The sequence below is a fragment of the Mus caroli genome, unplaced genomic scaffold, assembly GCF_978045245.1.
Source record: "Mus caroli unplaced genomic scaffold, Mus_caroli_1 scaffold_15, whole genome shotgun sequence".
Lineage (NCBI taxonomy): Eukaryota > Metazoa > Chordata > Mammalia > Rodentia > Muridae > Mus > Mus caroli.
In genome coordinates, this window is record NW_028227270.1 from 87,406,666 (window position 1) to 87,418,999 (window position 12,334).

Sequence of the window (12,334 nt, forward strand, 5' to 3'; positions counted from 1 at the left end):
GTGTGTGTGTGTGTGTGTGTGTGTTCCTGTTTTCCTCCAGGCATATATGGAGGAAACATTATGAACCAACATTATGGTCATATATGGACAAAATATATGAACCAACATTAGCTGTTGGTCCCTGCCTGTCATTTTCTTTGAGGTAGGGTCTCTTTGTTCACAGCTGCCTTTCCCAGGCTCTGGGCCCATCCATGAGCTTCCAGAGACTTTCCTGTTTCACCTCCCTGGCCCATGATTGGGATAGCAACTATGTGCCACCTTGTCAATTGTTACACATGCATGGCAGTCACTCTATCCATTGAGCTATTTTCTAAGCCCAGTAGATATTCTTTTGTTTGTTGGTTTTTGATTCCACCTCCTTGGCTCATGACTGGGATCACTAATATATACCTCCTTCTTGAGCTTTACAGTTTCTGAGGGTACAAACTAAGATCGTGACAATTGCATGGCATGCACTTTACCAACTGAGTCATTTCCCCTGCCCAACACCAATATTTCAATCAGCAATGATATTCAATCTCTCTTCCAAGCAGTCAGACTTCGTACTTCCCTAATTCCCTCCTAAAAGAAAATGGGATATGTTAAGTATTATGCTATTGGACTAGAAAAATTAGACATGCATATAAGGTCCTTATTTTCACTTGTTTATTTTCTTTGATACAGGGCCTCATTATGTAGCCTATGCTAGCCTGGACTTGCTATATCGACAAGGACGGACACTTTGTGCATGTGCCTTTACTTTCCATGCTGTATCTGTCTCTTGTTCACCAAGTCAGAGCACAATGTTGGTGAGATTCAGCCTATACATTAGATTGTGTGTTTATTATGCTTATTGTAATCCCTCATTCTAGGCTCACCATCATGGACCCTCTGCTGGAAGCAAATGCTACTTTTTCCTTAAAGCTTTTTAGACTATTGGGCGAAGACAGCTCAAAAAATGTATTTTTCTCACCCTCGAGCATGTTTTCATCTCTGGCTATCGGCTTATTGGGAGCAAATGGAACCACTGCAAGCCAGATAAGTCAGGTAGTCAGCACCATTATACAGCAGATAAATGCTGTGGGCTGTCAGTTGAACTTGTCCCCAGTATTCCAAATTTCTCTTGCAGATGACATAGGGATGTGACTGGAGAGGTGATAGGCAGGATGTGCTGTCCTTGTTGGAATCCTAGCTATAGCATTCTGATCCACTAGTGGTGACTGTGTATGTGAAGGTTAATTTGGTGCAAAAATGCCAAAGGTATGGCCCCAAGGCCCCTATGGTCTCCATTGTCTGTTGTCTGGCCCTAATAGATCTTAACCCTCCAATAGGTAAGGTCTGTTCCTAGGCTCTTAAAGTTTATTTCCAAATGGGGTCAGTCTCATATGGAAGACCAGGTATAGAACCTTTGGAGGATATTGCTGAGTTCTGTGTTTTATCTGCCAAAGTATGTGAACCTCAGAGACCATCTGCCCAGAATAAGGTGGATAAAAGTACAGTGTATACTTCCTGAAAGTACTAGCTTTGGTTGTGTAGTAGATACTAAAGATTGTCTGGCTTAATTAACAGAGTATTTTCTTATAGTTCAAGTGGTTGAATACTAAATTCCGGGAGTTAGAAAGCTGCTTTTTTTTTTTTTAATAAATAGTTAATGACAGTTTTGTCTTTCCTCAATGTGGGAGTTTTTGGTTTGTCACGAGATGAGTCAAGTGGCATTTTGTTGAGGTAGATTCATGTGGTCTTTTGTTGAGGCAAGACCCAGTGAAGGACAAGTTTTATTTGGAGAGAATATAAGTAGGACTCAATTGATAGTGACAGGATGCTTGTATAGCTGGCCTTAGAATGTTGGTTTTGTGTCTTTGTTCTTTACTTTGTTGAGAGAGCCATGACAGAACTTCTCCTGAGGTCATGGCTGATTCTGTTACCTCCTGCTGACTCATGCAGATTCTGTGGAGGTCTGCCTGTTTCTGCTGGATTGTGCAGCCTCCTCTGATTTGGATTTAGTATCCAGACACTACTAAACTAGACTGCTGGTATCATGACAAACAGAGATTGAAATTTCCCCAAAGAACTACTTCCAAACAGGTCCACATCTGCTTGTTTTATTTACCATTTTTTTTCCTTTGGACTGTGGGATAGAAATGAGGTCTAAGCATCTGAGAGCTCTTATCAAAAGTAGGTTTAAAAAACCTAAGCTTATATCGCCTGGATGTCTGTGTCATGATCAGCTTATATTATAGGGATGCACATTGCGTTTAGCTCACTTAATGACTTCTTTAAACTTCATTGTCCCTACAAAATCTTAGCTCCAGATACAGTAGTCATATTTGAGGAGCTGGGTGTCAGATGTCAATATGCTGATTTGAAGAAATACATTCAGTACATGGGAGAAAGGACACATTGCAACCTCTGAATGATAACAATTATGATTCACAGCCAAGTGTATGTGTCTAGACTCTTTTACCCAAGGTTAGGGATATTTGATTCATCCCTACTTGTGTTTGAAGACAGTCTTTCCTAATCCATGCCCACTTTATGTCACAACTTTGCATTTTGGATTAGCTCTTGGCAATATATATATATATGTGTGTGTATATATATATATATATATATATATATATATATATATATATGTATATGTTTGTTTGTCTGTTCCTCAGCCTGCCTGCTTACTGGAGAGAGTTGGGTTCTAGATTCAATTTAAACTCTCTCTCTCTCTCTCTCTCTCTCTCTCTCTCTCTCTCTCTCTCTCTCTCTCTCTCCTCCCCCACTTTCTCTCATAGTTCTAAAATATCACATCTATTGATAGGTAGTTTATCTGTTTCCTATGGGAGCAGCTGAAATAATTTGTGTACTTTTTCAGAAAGATTGGTGAATCTAAGGTCTGATTTGGGTGTATCTAGTGTGTTCACTGTTGGCTGGGGTCATGCTTCTTTTTCAAGTATGTTTGTGTGATAGCATAATTACTTCAGGATTTTCCATGTAGCTTGGATATCCTTCCATCAAGGTAGCTGGAAACAAGAGCATAAATGTGGCTGCTTCCAGGCTTTTCTTTAAAGTCTAGACCTGAAACAGGATCACTCTCCTAAATTCTGGTGACCAGACAGTGGTGGAGGCAGCCCAGACTCAAGAGCATGGAAGAGACAGAATGGTCAGAAGCCAGATACACTTGAGTGATATCAGGTCTGATTGGGAGCCATGCTTGAAGCCAGATAATCATTAGTGAATTTGAAGAGGTGGATTTGTGAAAGACCATTTCTTCTCAGATGAGGGCTTATAGGGCACATAGAGGACCCTAGACAGGGAAACTTCAAGGTATGTTCAATTGCAACTAGGTGGGTCTTTGAGTGGCATCAGGAATTGGTAAAATTATGAGAATGAGTTATGTATTAACTCTTTTCCTATAGGTTGGCCTGATTAAGTTGTGTTTTTAATCTGTTTTGATTTCAGGTACTTTCTTTGGATAAACGCAGCAATGGAGGTACAGATGTCCAGCAGGGCTTCCAGTCACTTCTCACTGAAGTGAACAAGACTGACACAGGGCACATGCTCAAAAGCACCAACAAGGTCTTCAGTGATAACAATTTTGACATCATGGAAGTAAGTGTCTTGTAGTACTCAGAGATGTTAAGCTGAAGTTACCTTCTAGCCATCACATAGGCTTATATATACATATATGCACACTTTCAACACAGGCACACACCCACATGAAATGCACATTTACCTTACATATACAAAGACAAATAAAAAATTAAAACAGTTCTTTCAAAGAGGAATTTAGCATGTAGCCATGAGATGAGCTGTTTCATAGAAATATTGAGAAACTATTATACGCATACTGCTGGCATAATGGGATTTTCATTCTTACTGTGTTGGGTTATCTTTTGTATCATGGCAGAAGGTTGGTGGTCATCAAATCCATTGTCATTTCATAGAGTAAATTAGCATGTGGCTTGTTTGTTTGTTTGCCTTGTGCTGGTGATCAATTCCCTGAATGGCCCTTTGCAGGCTAGGCTGGTCCTTCACTATGGCAATGAGCCACTGACCCGCACCCTAACACAGGCTGTATTTGCATGAATTACTTGCCTCTGCCTCTGAGCTGCCTGATGTAGTGACCATTGTCCAATTACATATCATGAATTAACATCAATTACAGTTATTTACACAGTTTTATAGCTTCCAGGTCTAGTTCCCTAGTGTTCTCTAACTATAGGTGACAGTATTTTGAGTGATATAAATTTGTATTACTGTTAACATGGAAAACTGTGGTAGAAGCTCTGGCCTGTGCACAGCACAGAGGTGTTATATCTCCTGTGCAACCTTCCCTCTGCCATTGTGGTGGCCTCTTAGAGTGACAGCGGTATGATACTGCATCTGAGGGTGCTCACGATTACCTCATTGAGCTTCAGCTGCTGCCTAAAGAACTCAGCTGTTCATCACGGTTTTTAGCGATTCTCATACCGACCAATATTTTACCTAATTCATAAACTATGGTTAAAGGTAGTCAGAAACAGAAAGACTGGATTTTTATACTTTCTGTATATTTGTTTGCAAATCCCATGTGTACATCTGAGATTTTTGGTTTTGTGCATTGGGAAGGAGGCTGTTGGCGTTAATCACTTTCATGGCTGTGTAGTCTTTTAATGTCTGTCTCAGTCTTTTAAAGAGTCCTGCTACAAGTTATACAAAGTAGAGATAGAAAAGTTGGACTTTAAGGGTACTCCGGAGCAGTGCCGACAGCACATCAATGCCTGGGTAGCCAAAGAGACAAAAGGTAAACATAGAGTTACTCTATTTTGTTTGTTTTTAGTGCTGAAATTTGACTCCAGGGCCCTGAGCATTCTGAGCAGGATCTCCGTGGCCACTGAGCTATATTTACCCCATCCCTATTAAACAGTTAGCCCATTTAACAACAACAACAACAACAACAACAAAAACACTACATTTATGTGGTTTTTTGTTGTTGTGTGTTTTTGCATTTCTGTGCACACATGCATTCAGGAACACTCACAGATTTACTTTTCTCTTCCTACCAGTGTGTCCTGGGATTCTACTCAGTTCTTCAGGTTTGGTAGCAAGTGCCTTCACTTGCCAGGACAGTCTTCTGTGTCTAGTCTTTATTTTTGTTTTTGGTCTTTGAGACACAGTCTCACTATCTAGCCTTGGCTGTTCTGAAACTCACTATTTAGACCAAAATGGACTTGAACTCACAAATCAGCCTTCCTCTCAAGTCCAAGTATTAAAGACATGTTCTATGATGTCTGGGTTTGCAGTCTGTTGTTGCTAATAATATTGTTAGTGCTTTCACAGTATCTTCAAATGTAAACAATATTTTCCTTTTGTTCTTTAAATAAGGACTTCTTTTGATTTGCCTGAGGACTGAACCCAAGGACTTGAGTATACTAATGTTGATCTGCATCTTTAACTCTAAATCAGAGCAGCAGGTGGCACCATTTGCTTATGACCCCTTTGCAAGTATCAGCAAACTCTGCTAGCAAATTGGGTTTTATCTTTGTTACTGTCCTCTTGCTGTGAAGAGACACCATGGCCAAGGTAACTGTTATAATAGAAAGCATTAATTTGGAGTTTACTTACAATTTTAGAAGTTATTTATTTCAGTGTCATCATGTCAGGAAGCAGACAGACATGGTGCTGGAACAATAGCTGAGAGCTTTTTTTTTTTTACATCCTGATCTATGGGCATCAGGCAGAGAGAGAGAGAGAGAGAGAGAGAGAGAGAGAGAGAGAGAGAGAGAGAGAGAGAGAGAGAGAGAGAGAGAGAGAGAGAGAGAGACTGGGCCTGCTGTGGGTTTCAGAAATCTCAAAGACCACTCTTAAAGACCACCCCAACAGTATACCTCCTCCAGCCATGCCATACCTACTAATCCTTCCAAAACAGTTCAACTGAGGACTGAGCATGTACCCTTTGGGGGCCAGTCTCATCCAAATACCATGAGGCTTTAATTACTTCTTTTGTTGTTGTTGTGTGTTAATTCCTTCTTTCAGATGTAATCAGAGAGTTGCTGTCTCCATATACAGTGAATTCAAACACTAGGCTGATCCTTGTGAATGCCACCTGCTTCAAAGGAAACTGGGAGAAGCCATTTAACAAAAAGGATACCAGGGAGATGCCTTTCAAAGTCAGCAATGTAACCACAGTGCAGTAACTAAGGAGACTCCTGGGCAAGGTCCCCTGATCACACTGGCTTCTAAAAATAAAGAGGATCCTCATGTAGCCTGTGCCTCTCATGTCTCTGGGCAGTTCAGCAGCCAGATTTTCTCTCAGCGGTGGGACCTTCTCCTCCCTTCTCCTTTTGCATGTTGCCAAGGATGGGCATAGGCTACTTGGTTTCAGTCCAAGTCCTGCTTCTGTCATGGGCTATGCTGTTATTGGCAGACATTGAGGTCAATTCTGATGGCAGAGCTTTGCAGTGTCCTCTAAACAGTCTTTTATAAAAATTTGGAGATACGAAAATCTGAACTCTGGATGTGTGTGAGGCTCCTTGTGGCCCTGAATTCAGCCCATTCCTCATGATTCCCCGAAGTAGTGCACATTCCTTTCTTTTCAGTGTATCTTCCCAGAAGATACACTGAGTCTTCTGCCTCCTGCTCATTGCCACAAAACCATACAGAGGGAAAATAGCCTTTCTCATCCTGTTGAAAAAACAGCTGAAGGCAAACAGCTGTGCAATGAGTGCCTGTCTCAGTAAACACTGGACCAGTGAGTGGGAGTCATTCTTGATTTTATGGGATAATTACAGCCCTTTGCTTACAGACAAGCCACACAATGAGATGTGTATCTGGGATGTGTTCATGTTCAGCCTCTTCTAGGTTGGAGCATGCTATTTGCTGGTGTCCCATATTTATATTCTCTCTCCCCCTCCTCCCCCTCCCTCCCTTCATCTCCCTCCCCTCTCTGTACTTTTAATTTGAAGCTAACAAAACAAGTTAATTACATCATATTCTGGATCATTAGTCAGACCTTACATCTCCCTGACGAAGTTGAGTTTGAACTTTCAGTTTCTTAGTGTTGGGGTTCACGGTTAGCCACACAATCCACTCAAATACCAATCTCAGCCAGATACTGATGTTTAATGAACACACATGCCAAGATTGATTAAGCAGTGATGCAGCCAGGAGTTGTGAGTCAAGCTTCGTCCCAGGGCAGTTCCCAGGGTCAGTTTTTATATTCCTTATAACATGGAAAAACCAACACCAGGTATATTTGCAACATTTAGGCCTTTCAAAGAAGCTCTGTCTGATCTTGAAGTAGATTGGTTGAGTCTAGGGGCAGGGAAGCTAGGGAATTTCCCGTTTCTAGGAGGCTCAGTGACACCTTACAGCGATATGACATTATGGTTAGGACAAGGAAAGTTAGGTAAGGTTAAGGTCATGAGCTACAAAATGAAGGTTGAGGTAATATAATAGAACTATTGTCAAGCTTGAACATTTAACGTTCAAAAATGCATTTTATTTCAAGCTTTATTCATAATAAACTGTTTTTTTCTTGGTCAAAGTATTTCTGTCTTTGAAGTCACTTATGATAGGATCCTACCTTAGGCCTTCCTTCTACTGCAAACAACAGAAACCTTAGATGGTACAGTTGAATTCATTCAAGTTTATCACCCACCAGGAGGGCAGAAAATGGATGAATGCCTGTATGTGGTGATGCTCTTGAAAACTGGTTCTTCTTTTCTATTCTGCCAGTCTTTGCATGCAGTGTTTTTCTTCATTCTCGCAGCAGGGCTTTGACCCTGACTTTGTAGTCCATAGGGGAGGACACAGGCCTGAGAGCAAGAAGCCTCCTTCTGAAACCTTTCCCATACATTCCATCAATGGGAATATACTTATTGTGGCTCCTACTAAATGCAGGACCAGTACACATTGTCTTTCTTCTTGTCTCTGCACTGTATACAGACTGCTCTGTGGCTATAGTTGATTCTGACAGGAATCCATATATGTGGCCATGCCTCTAAAGGCACGAGATTTTCTGTTCTATAGATTTGTATTTAAATTATGAGCAGTATTACAGCTCATTAGATTGCTATTAATACAGTCTTCAGATGTCACTCGAGAGCCTACTCTGCCCAGGACACTAACTGGCTTGTGTGCATAACCTCATGAAGTTCTGTTTTCCTGGAGGAGAGAAATATGAGATAAACATAGGTACATGGAGGTTTGTTGGGAGAGCTCCAGAGACCTACAGAGGTGGTGGCAGCATGCTGTGCTTAGTTGCACTGCCAGTAAGAGCTGCCAAGAAACCCTTCACTGGGAAGATGACATAAGAAGTATGCACCAGCTCTGAGAACCAGTTAGGCAGAAAGAGACTTAATCTAGTTAACCATAATGCCACAAACATCCCTATGAGTATAGTGGATCAAATAAGAGAGACTGAACTAGAAGAGGAAGCAAGGAGAAATCATTTCTATTCTACTGTGTTTTAAGAACTTTAACTCTTATTCCTGCTAGAGTGGTCTGACTTGCCTTGTGCAGGGTCCTCTGGCTGCTGTGCCGAATTCAGTGAAAAGCAGGTTATCACCTCCAGGGCTGTGAGGATGATAGTGGAGGTTAAAAATTAAAGTAACACTTTGGTTATACTTCAAAGACACACACAGTCCAATTTGGTAATGACTCAAATCAAGGTCATGAAATTGTTTTGACAACTGGAAGAACATCACTGTCAACCAGAACAAATAAGACTCATAAGGTAGAGCAGAAATACAAAGGGATATCAAATTGCAGGAGTCAAATAGACTGTAAAATATATTATCCAGAGTTCAGGAAGAAGTCCAGGCTACAGCAATGTATTTGGGAATTATGTTCAAAGTCCTGAGAATAAATGAATTCCTCCAACAGAAAAGAATAGTTTGCCTATGGCATCACAGGTGTTTGAATTTGGGCCAATCAGCTTCTGTCATCACAATTAATATGGAGATAACCAAGTGTGCCTAATTAATTATCTCTTTCAAGGTTATACCTTAATGACCTGAGCATCCTCTTCTAGGTCCCATCTCTTAATGATTCCTTCCCTTTCCAAAGCCCCACTCTATGGGACAAGTCTTGAAAAATGGGCCTTTAGAGGCATGTAAAGTCTAAATTCTTTCAGGAGTTTAGTGACTGATAGAATGTTCTAGAAGTCCAATAAAGACAGTTTTCACAGGGACAGTGGCTACCTTCCCCTGTTGAACTTGCCTGGTATGCTTTGTTATCTATCCTTTGCAGAATGAGAAGAAAACAGTTCAAATGATGTTTAAAAAGTCTACCTTCAAAACTTACTATGTGGAAGAGATATCTAGTACTATTGTATCCCTTCCTTATACTGACAAAGAGCTGAGCATGATCATCATGCTTCCAGACGAACAAGTTGAACTGAGTATGGTAAGGAGCATGGGACCTTGATAGAGCTGTGAGAGAGAAAGAGTGGCATTGGGTTTATACTCGTGCAGCTCTCCTATGCTCATAATATCATGTTTTTATCTTCTATTCATTTGTGGGACTGGGGTGGAACCTAGAACCTGGACCATGCCTTTCAAACTCTGCACTCCATCCCTTCCCAGCTACCATATGGGTTACAGTTACTCTTTTTTTAGGGCAGTGTAGAGCCTCCTCATTGTCACAGGAGCTCTATGTGACATGACCTTCCTAAAGTCTTTAACCCTCTTCTAGGTAGAAAATCAAATATCTTACAAGAAACTTATTCAGTGGACGAGGCTTGTCAAGATGGAAGAAGAAGAAGAAGTGGAGGTTTTTCTCCCACGGTTTAAGCTGGAGGAGAACTATGACATGAAGGATGTCATCTGCAAGCTGGGCATGACTGATGCCTTTGAGGAGAGCAGAGCAGACTTTTCTGGAATATCTTCCAAGCAAGGCCTATTTCTGTCCAATGTTGTGCACAAAAGTTTTGTGGAAGTCAATGAAGAAGGCACAGAGGCTGCAGTTGCCACTGAAATAGTCACAGTGGGGTCACCACTAACTCAGCGGTGCTTAATTGCTGACCACCCATCCTTTTCCTCATTCAAGGTGATAAAAGCAAAGAGATTCTGTTCCTTGGCCGGTTCTCTTCTCCCTGAGGAAAGGGTGTTCCTGTCAGTATTTTACTTACTCGCCATGGTTTGCCTGTGGCTCAAGTGACCTTATCCATAAATACAATGACAGTTATGAAATAAAGGGTTTATGGTACTCTACTTTTAGAACTGTGTGTCTGTCTCATGGGAGGATTTAAGATCTGAATTTTCATTTCTGTGGGTTTATGCTGTTGCTGTCTACAGTGCTCATCTATGTCACAGAATGTTATAGCTTCTTTCAGTCAGCCATACATGTTCACACAAGAGAAATGGTGATGCTATCTCTTCTTCACTCAGCTGTCTTCAAATCTCATCTCACTTTGGTGAGAGAATATGTGCAGTATAGGGCTCTGGGGGAAGTGTCCATGAGGACAGACTCAAGTCTCTGTGGGCAGCTCATGTCCCATTCAGGGGCAAGCAGAAGTGCAGAGTGTCAGGACTCAACTCCATGAGAAACACTCTTCTTTCTGTCTGTTTTTGTCCTCAACATGGGATGTGTTATGAGCATCTTTGTGACAAAGGCATGTGTAATTATTCTGGGGAATGTGAGGATCACAACTCATGAGTTTCTCTTTTATAGGAAGTATAACAACTAAAAAAGTGCCTTAGAGTGATGGGGGCAAACCAGTAAAGAGGGTTCTTCATCTTGTTTTCTTGATGAGGCCATTTTATGTTTAATTGATCTCTGTGATGAGGAAACCCATGGAAAATTACCCAACTCTATTTCAGGACTTGAGGCTAAGATGCCTCAGCTAGCTTCTCTTGGGTTCTGTTCAACTGCTAGCTTCTGCAAACCCCTCCCTGTAGTTGCTGAGTGAGATACTAGGATCTGGTTTTTGCCTTTAAAAGCCTCTTGGCACATTATCCTGAGTGAGGTAACCCAATCAAAAAGAACTCAAGTAATAATAATGTACTCACTGATAAGTGGATATTAGCCCAGAAACTTAGAATACCCAAGATATGTTACAATTTGCAAAACACATGAAACTCAAGAAGAACGAAGACCAAAGTGTGGACACTTTGCCCCTTCTTAGAATTGGGAACAAAACACCCATGGAAGGAGTTATAGAGACAAAGTTTGGAGCTGATACAAAAGGATGGTCCATCTAGAGACTGCCATATCCAGGGATTCATCCCATAATCAGCCTCCAAACACTGACACCATTGCATACACTAGCAAGATTTTGCTGAAAGGACCCTGTCTCTTGTGAGACTACACCGGGGCCTAGCAAATACATAAGTGGATGCTCACAGTCAGCTATTGGATGGATCTCAGGGCCCCCCAATGGAGGAGCTAGAGAAAATACCCAAGGAGCTAAAGGGACCTGCAACCCTATAGGAGGAACAACATTATGAACTAACCAGTACCCCAGAGCTCTTGACTCTAGCTGCATATGTATCAAAAGATGGCCTAGTCAGCCATCACTGGAAAGAGAGGCCCATTGGACTTGCAAACTTTATATGTCCCAGTACAGGGGAACGACAGGGCCAAAATGTGGGAGTGGGTGGGTAGGGGAGTGGGGGGGTAGGGTATGGGGGACTTTTGGGATAGCATTGAAAATGTAAATGAGGAAAATACCTAATTAAAAAAAAATAAAAGCCTCTTGGCCTTAATGATCAGGTAGGTCTGAAATACCTAAGTGTAGTCCCAGTCAGCTGGAATCAAGACTTTCAATTAAGTAGAGACTGTATCAAGTGTTGGTCTTATGTGGGCTCCTCATAACATCAGGTTTCTACACCCATATTTTCACTTCCTGGAGATGCAGTCACAACACTCAGCAGCTTGCTATCCTGCTGGGGTTTGTGTGACTGGAACAGCAAAACTGCTTTAGAACTAATGGAGGATAGCTCTCAGGTTTGCACAAAGCTCAATGGATGTGCCTAGGAGAGGCAGAGCCCAGAGGACTAAGGGTCCTGAGGACTTGATGCTGTTGTGGAGTTTTGCTCTGCTTGTTACCCTCATCGTCATTATGATGATCACATCCATTATAACCTATGCGTTGTATGAAAATTCTAAAGGAGATTTCCAGCTCCTCACTTGGCAGTGTCATTGACACTTACAGAAATTGTGATTGGCCTTTTAAAATCATTGCTTCTAGAGCAGATTAATGATTCAACCACCGCACCCAGAAAGAACTTAAAGTTGTAGATTGTTAGCAAAGTTAGGTTACAATTGTTTTTGTTAGTGGCTTTGATTTAGAAAAACTCAGGGAACAATTTACGGTTCAGAAAGGCACAATTTGACCATTGAACAAGGGATTTTTTTTTGAGGTCAGGGAACAAGAATATCA

At 41.4% G+C, this 12,334-nt stretch overlaps 1 pseudogene; it reads left to right on the forward strand.

Annotated features, from left to right (window-relative positions):
* The first annotated feature begins 861 nt into the window (after positions 1 to 861).
* Positions 862 to 10,049, forward strand: LOC110308463 (serpin B6-like; annotated as a pseudogene).
* The last annotated feature ends 2,285 nt before the right edge of the window (positions 10,050 to 12,334 follow it).